This window comes from Carica papaya, chromosome 9, assembly GCF_054855325.1.
Source record: "Carica papaya isolate Zhongbai chromosome 9, ASM5485532v1, whole genome shotgun sequence".
In the NCBI taxonomy this organism is placed as follows: domain Eukaryota; kingdom Viridiplantae; phylum Streptophyta; class Magnoliopsida; order Brassicales; family Caricaceae; genus Carica; species Carica papaya.
This window is the reverse complement of record NC_142317.1, coordinates 34,401,940-34,410,000: the sequence shown is the minus strand read 5'-3', so window position 1 is coordinate 34,410,000 and position 8,061 is coordinate 34,401,940.

Sequence of the window (8,061 nt, the reverse complement as noted above, 5' to 3'; positions counted from 1 at the left end):
GGTTTAGGGTTTAGGGTTTAGGGTTTAGGGTTTAGGGTTTAGGGTTTAGGGTTTAGGGTTTAGGGTTTAGGGTTTAGGGTTTAGGGTTTAGGGTTTAGGGTTTAGGGTTTAGGGTTTAGGGTTTAGGGTTTAGGGTTTAGGGTTTAGGGTTTAGGGTTTAGGGTTTAGGGTTTAGGGTTTAGGGTTTAGGGTTTAGGGTTTAGGGTTTAGGGTTTAGGGTTTAGGGTTTAGGGTTTAGGGTTTAGGGTTTAGGGTTTAGGGTTTAGGGTTTAGGGTTTAGGGTTTAGGGTTTAGGGTTTAGGGTTTAGGGTTTAGGGTTTAGGGTTTAGGGTTTAGGGTTTAGGGTTTAGGGTTTAGGGTTTAGGGTTTAGGGTTTAGGGTTTAGGGTTTAGGGTTTAGGGTTTAGGGTTTAGGGTTTAGGGTTTAGGGTTTAGGGTTTAGGGTTTAGGGTTTAGGGTTTAGGGTTTAGGGTTTAGGGTTTAGGGTTTAGGGTTTAGGGTTTAGGGTTTAGGGTTTAGGGTTTAGGGTTTAGGGTTTAGGGTTTAGGGTTTAGGGTTTAGGGTTTAGGGTTTAGGGTTTAGGGTTTAGGGTTTAGGGTTTAGGGTTTAGGGTTTAGGGTTTAGGGTTTAGGGTTTAGGGTTTAGGGTTTAGGGTTTAGGGTTTAGGGTTTAGGGTTTAGGGTTTAGGGTTTAGGGTTTAGGGTTTAGGGTTTAGGGTTTAGGGTTTAGGGTTTAGGGTTTAGGGTTTAGGGTTTAGGGTTTAGGGTTTAGGGTTTAGGGTTTAGGGTTTAGGGTTTAGGGTTTAGGGTTTAGGGTTTAGGGTTTAGGGTTTAGGGTTTAGGGTTTAGGGTTTAGGGTTTAGGGTTTAGGGTTTAGGGTTTAGGGTTTAGGGTTTAGGGTTTAGGGTTTAGGGTTTAGGGTTTAGGGTTTAGGGTTTAGGGTTTAGGGTTTAGGGTTTAGGGTTTAGGGTTTAGGGTTTAGGGTTTAGGGTTTAGGGTTTAGGGTTTAGGGTTTAGGGTTTAGGGTTTAGGGTTTAGGGTTTAGGGTTTAGGGTTTAGGGTTTAGGGTTTAGGGTTTAGGGTTTAGGGTTTAGGGTTTAGGGTTTAGGGTTTAGGGTTTAGGGTTTAGGGTTTAGGGTTTAGGGTTTAGGGTTTAGGGTTTAGGGTTTAGGGTTTAGGGTTTAGGGTTTAGGGTTTAGGGTTTAGGGTTTAGGGTTTAGGGTTTAGGGTTTAGGGTTTAGGGTTTAGGGTTTAGGGTTTAGGGTTTAGGGTTTAGGGTTTAGGGTTTAGGGTTTAGGGTTTAGGGTTTAGGGTTTAGGGTTTAGGGTTTAGGGTTTAGGGTTTAGGGTTTAGGGTTTAGGGTTTAGGGTTTAGGGTTTAGGGTTTAGGGTTTAGGGTTTAGGGTTTAGGGTTTAGGGTTTAGGGTTTAGGGTTTAGGGTTTAGGGTTTAGGGTTTAGGGTTTAGGGTTTAGGGTTTAGGGTTTAGGGTTTAGGGTTTAGGGTTTAGGGTTTAGGGTTTAGGGTTTAGGGTTTAGGGTTTAGGGTTTAGGGTTTAGGGTTTAGGGTTTAGGGTTTAGGGTTTAGGGTTTAGGGTTTAGGGTTTAGGGTTTAGGGTTTAGGGTTTAGGGTTTAGGGTTTAGGGTTTAGGGTTTAGGGTTTAGGGTTTAGGGTTTAGGGTTTAGGGTTTAGGGTTTAGGGTTTAGGGTTTAGGGTTTAGGGTTTAGGGTTTAGGGTTTAGGGTTTAGGGTTTAGGGTTTAGGGTTTAGGGTTTAGGGTTTAGGGTTTAGGGTTTAGGGTTTAGGGTTTAGGGTTTAGGGTTTAGGGTTTAGGGTTTAGGGTTTAGGGTTTAGGGTTTAGGGTTTAGGGTTTAGGGTTTAGGGTTTAGGGTTTAGGGTTTAGGGTTTAGGGTTTAGGGTTTAGGGTTTAGGGTTTAGGGTTTAGGGTTTAGGGTTTAGGGTTTAGGGTTTAGGGTTTAGGGTTTAGGGTTTAGGGTTTAGGGTTTAGGGTTTAGGGTTTAGGGTTTAGGGTTTAGGGTTTAGGGTTTAGGGTTTAGGGTTTAGGGTTTAGGGTTTAGGGTTTAGGGTTTAGGGTTTAGGGTTTAGGGTTTAGGGTTTAGGGTTTAGGGTTTAGGGTTTAGGGTTTAGGGTTTAGGGTTTAGGGTTTAGGGTTTAGGGTTTAGGGTTTAGGGTTTAGGGTTTAGGGTTTAGGGTTTAGGGTTTAGGGTTTAGGGTTTAGGGTTTAGGGTTTAGGGTTTAGGGTTTAGGGTTTAGGGTTTAGGGTTTAGGGTTTAGGGTTTAGGGTTTAGGGTTTAGGGTTTAGGGTTTAGGGTTTAGGGTTTAGGGTTTAGGGTTTAGGGTTTAGGGTTTAGGGTTTAGGGTTTAGGGTTTAGGGTTTAGGGTTTAGGGTTTAGGGTTTAGGGTTTAGGGTTTAGGGTTTAGGGTTTAGGGTTTAGGGTTTAGGGTTTAGGGTTTAGGGTTTAGGGTTTAGGGTTTAGGGTTTAGGGTTTAGGGTTTAGGGTTTAGGGTTTAGGGTTTAGGGTTTAGGGTTTAGGGTTTAGGGTTTAGGGTTTAGGGTTTAGGGTTTAGGGTTTAGGGTTTAGGGTTTAGGGTTTAGGGTTTAGGGTTTAGGGTTTAGGGTTTAGGGTTAAGGGTTAAGGGTTAAGGGTTTAGGGTTTAGGGTTTAGGGTTTAGGGTTTAGGGTTTAGGGTTTAGGGTTTAGGGTTTAGGGTTTAGGGTTTAGGGTTTAGGGTTTAGGGTTTAGGGTTTAGGGTTTAGGGTTTAGGGTTTAGGGTTTAGGGTTTAGGGTTTAGGGTTTAGGGTTTAGGGTTTAGGGTTTAGGGTTTAGGGTTTAGGGTTTAGGGTTTAGGGTTTAGGGTTTAGGGTTAAGGGTTAAGGGTTAAGGGTTTAGGGTTTAGGGTTTAGGGTTTAGGGTTTAGGGTTTAGGGTTTAGGGTTTAGGGTTTAGGGTTTAGGGTTTAGGGTTTAGGGTTTAGGGTTTAGGGTTTAGGGTTTAGGGTTTAGGGTTTAGGGTTTAGGGTTTAGGGTTTAGGGTTTAGGGTTTAGGGTTTAGGGTTTAGGGTTTAGGGTTTAGGGTTTAGGGTTTAGGGTTTAGGGTTTAGGGTTTAGGGTTTAGGGTTTAGGGTTTAGGGTTTAGGGTTTAGGGTTTAGGGTTTAGGGTTTAGGGTTTAGGGTTTAGGGTTTAGGGTTTAGGGTTTAGGGTTTAGGGTTTAGGGTTTAGGGTTTAGGGTTTAGGGTTTAGGGTTTAGGGTTCTAAGGAAGGCAACATCCTTTAACCAAAACTTACACTTCTTAAGACAAATGCATAAATTAGAAAACATATTCATAATTGTTTCGTTGTAACTTCATCACTATTATGGAGGATAAATCAGTTATCATATATTATGTGTAGGTTCACATACTTATCATTGATTTTTCATATACCCCAACATGAAACGACATACATTAGTAACTTAAAATACTACTACCGCCCCGAACACAAAATGGTTAGGGCACTCAGATCAAATTATTTCCCTATACTCCCGAACATAGAACAGTTATGTATGGCTATACACTTATCATAGAACAGTTATGTATGACTATACATTTATCACATTGTCAATACACCCGAACACAGAATGATTAAGTATGGCCAAATCGAAGCCTACTATAGTCTAGGTATTTTCAAAACAACTCCTTTCTATAATAAGTGATGCACATATATCAAAATCATATTTCAAAAACAAAAAGTAAAATAATACTTATACCAAAGTAAAATTTTAACAAGTACTAACTTAGAAAATATGAAAGACAAATTGAACATTTTCACATTTTTATATTGAATACATGTAAAATACTTCAAAATTACATAGGCTAATGAATCAGTAAGGCTACAATTCATTAATTCACACGACCAAATAATTTTTTGTTTGCATATTAATTTCTAATTTCATAAATCAACCGTAAATCACGCAAGACAAGCAATATATATATATATATATCAAAGAAGCACACTAGAATCATTTAACAATTCCAGTACATTATCATGTACTTAAAGCTGTAAATTCAACAATTAGTTAAACAAGACAACAAATAAATGACTAACCAATTCCATCTCCATTAGTACCTGTAATTATTCTCAAAGTTTTTTAAATTACACAAATTTCATATTATCGATTATTAAGCTTCAATTTTATAACAGAGAATAAGATGAGAGATTCTTATCTGAATCGGTATCTGAAACACCAAAATTTTTACTATGCCAATTGGCGGTCCCCGAATTTTTTGAATTTTTCTACGGAGATTAAAACACGCTTCACATACCTAAAAATACTCCAAAAAATTCAAAATTGGTGTTAAAAACCTTTTTTGGCCAATTTTAAAATTCCAGCACGGTGGCACTGCTGTGCTTCGGTGACGTAACCATTGTCCATAGCGGTGGTTTGTCTCGGCCTGGCCGTTTCTGGCGAGTTTTAGCCAGTTTCGACCGGTTCTATACCCCTCCTAGCGAGAAAACACGTTAGGGGGCCTCGGTTGGCCGAAAAAAGCCATAAGACGGAAACCTACTAGTAGTGGGATTTTTCGATGCGGTGGTTTAGCTGGCTCACCCTTGTAGTTGGGCATTTTTCTTCAATCAACCATTAGAAAATAGAACACTGAACATAATAGTGAAAAAATTGGATGAAACGGGAAACAAAAAGGGGCTCATCGGAGGAAGTTTCGGGTTTTGCCCACGATTTTCGACTCAACTACCATTTTTTTACTCCAATTTGGCCATAGACATGCTTAGAACCAAATTCTGAGTGGATAGGAGAATTTTTACCTTTTTTGACGGTCAAAGGTGGCTCTGGCGCAGCGGCAGGCAGCGGTTGGCTCCCTTCTTCGGCGTCTGGTTCTTCTTTTCCAGCAGGAGGCTAACAACTAGGGTTTGGGTTCGATGTTATGCAAGATATTTATACCGTCTCATGTTAATCTGGGCAGTTTATCGCATTTGATCTCGATCGTTCGATCGTGTTTAAAGAAGAAATAAATCTTGACTATTCATCACGATTTGATCTCGACTGTACGATCGCGTTTAAAGAGGGAACGAAGCTAGGCCATTCTTTGCATGTAATAGCGGATGTTCGATTGCACCATAGGAGAGAACGAATCCGGACCGTCCATGCACGTGGGAACGCTTCCGGGCTGTCTGATTGCACGCAGATTGCTAGCATGGCCTCCTGCGTGGCACCGAGTCAGCGTGTCTTGCCGCGCGATGCATTCCAGTTTGTCAAGGTTGCTGACTGGGCGGTCCTACGTGACGCAATTTTCTTTAATTGTGTTCTGACCCTCAGTTTCTGAATTTTCTTTCAAAAACACCAGCCCAATCCAAAATTTCACTCATTTTTCCTAAAATTGTTTTCAATTTCATCTTCAACCTATTTTTTTCATAATTCCACATTAAATAAAATTTTATTAATTTAAAAATTAGATTTTTATATATTTTTTAAATTTTAAAATTAATCTCGGGCCAAATTCTGGGATGCTCTGCCTTAACTTGCTAACACACCAGACACTTGAAAATAAAGTCGGTCACCTCCTTTTCTATCCTGTTCTACCAAAACTGGGATCGCATACTTTGATACATCTTAGTGCTTCCTAGATGCATGACAAACTTTGAGCTATGAGCCTCTGTTATGATGTCCCTTTTCAACTCACTATCACATAGAACACATGCCATGTCCTGAAGTTTGAGCAATCCATCGACAAAGACTTGAAATTCTTAATTTACTCACTGTTCTGCAACTTTCCTGAGGGCTGCTAGGATGAAATCGACGGATTTGGCTTTCTTTATTCTCTGGATCAACTCATGTTGAACAGTCAGGTGGGCCAAGCATGTAACTCTCTTCAGGTCCTGAAGTCATACCTGTTGTGCGGCCCCTACTACTCTACATTCTGAAACCATTAGGTGAGCTAATATACTTGCACTTTTTCTGCTAAGTGCGTCGGCTACCACGTTGCCCTTGCCCGAATAATACAAAATATTACAGTCGTAGTCCTTGAGATGTTCTATCCATCATCTTTGATGCATGTTGGGATCTTCTTGAGTGAATATGTATTTTAAACTTTTATGGTCAGTATAGATGTGAAACGTCTCTCTATACAAGTAATGGTGCCAAGTTTTCAGGGTGTGGATAATCACAGCAAATTCTATGTTGTGGGTGGGGTAATTTTTGTCATAACTCTTCAACTGCCTAGACCTATAGGCTATGACCTTCCCATGCTGCATCAGAATACAGCCTAGCCTCAGGTAGGAGGCATCACTATAAACTGTATATCCACATGTCCCACTCAGCAAGGCCAACACAGGTGTAGTAGTCAATTATTTTTTTAGTTTTAAAAAGCTCTTTTCACAGTCCTCGTTCCACTCAAACTTGACATTCTTCTTTGTGAGCCGAGTCAAAGGAGTAGCTAGGCTAGAAAATCCTTCTACAAACCTACGGTAATAGCCTGCCATCCCCAGAAAGCTACGAATCTCCTTGACCAAGGTCAATTTCTCCCAACCGAGCATTGTCTCAACTTTTTTGGAGTTCATTGACACTCCCTCCCTTGATATGATGTGCCCTAGGAAGGTAGGCTGCTCGAGCCAGAACCCATAGTTACTCAATTTTGCATACAACTTTTTCTCTCTGAGAATCTGTAAAACTTGAGTAAGATGGTGAGCATGTTCCTCTCTACTTTTTGAATAGATTAGATCATCGATAAATACAATGACAAACTGATATGGGAATTATCTAAAAATTTTGTTCATCAAATTCATATAGATGGCTGGTATGTTGGTTAGTCCAAATGGCATGACAAAGAACTCATAATGTCTGTACTTTTTTCGAACAATTATTTTAGAAATGTCTTTTGCCTTGATCTTTACTAATGGTAACCTAAACGCAGGTCTATTTTAAAGAAGATCTGGACACCCTGCAATTGATCAAAAAGGTCATCGATCCTGGGGAGGGTGTACTAGTTCTTGATCGTGATCCTGTTCAGCCCCCTGTAGCCAATACATAATCTTAACATCCTTTGCTCCTTCCTTACAAATGTGAGTCCAGCACCCCAAGGGGACACACTATATTAGATTAGCTCAGTATCCTATAATTCATTGATCTATTTCCTAATCTCTTCCATCTCAACACGACTCATGTGGCAAAGAAAAACTAAGATAGGCTGCGTGTCAGACTGAAGGTCTATGGAGAACTCAACTTCACTATCCACTAGTAGTCTGGGAAGTTCATCAGGAAACACATTCGGGAAGTCTTGGACTACCAGGATCCTTGAATACAAATTTTTTCTTAAGTTTTTCCAATGTAGAGAAAACAACCGAGTTAAACCACTATGTAATAAAAAAATTTCTATTAGGGAATAATATTCAAAACTTCTATTAGCTTCTAAATGACTCTTCGTTAGGAGGCTTAAATATAAATTTTCTCGTGAAAATAATCCACGGTGGCGTGATACGTCGCTAACCAATTCATTCTTAAAAATACATCAGGATATACCGTGTCAATCTCTATTAGGTCCATCATGGGTGTAACAAAGTCCCATGGAAGAGGGGCCAGATGTTGCTAGGGAGGGACTGGATGGCCCTATAACGGTGTCAGATGATAGGTAGGGGATCTGAATTGTATTGTGACGGTGTCGGATGACACGACGGAGGAGCACGGTTGCATCAAAGAAGCATTAGATCCTCTTGTTGTAGGGGTGGCACATATTGTGGAAGTGGTGGAGGGTTAGACAGTTCCCTCCTCTCTTCCCTGGCCTACTAGGCAGAGATGAGTCTCTCTAAAATCTCGAAGAGCCGATCAACATCCTCTCAAAGCGACCCGTCTCGGGTTGCCCTGTTCAGTAAGGGACCTCATCTCCTCGCGTCTTTGTACTTATTTTTCACAAGGAAGGGTTGGGTGATAGTTCGTATTTGGTGTTTTTAAGTCTTTGTGTAAGAAATAGTTTTGAGGAACGCAGCTCTGATACCAACTGTAAAGGCCCGAAACTTAAAAAGAAATAAAGTCATGAATTAAATACGGAAGCGAAATAA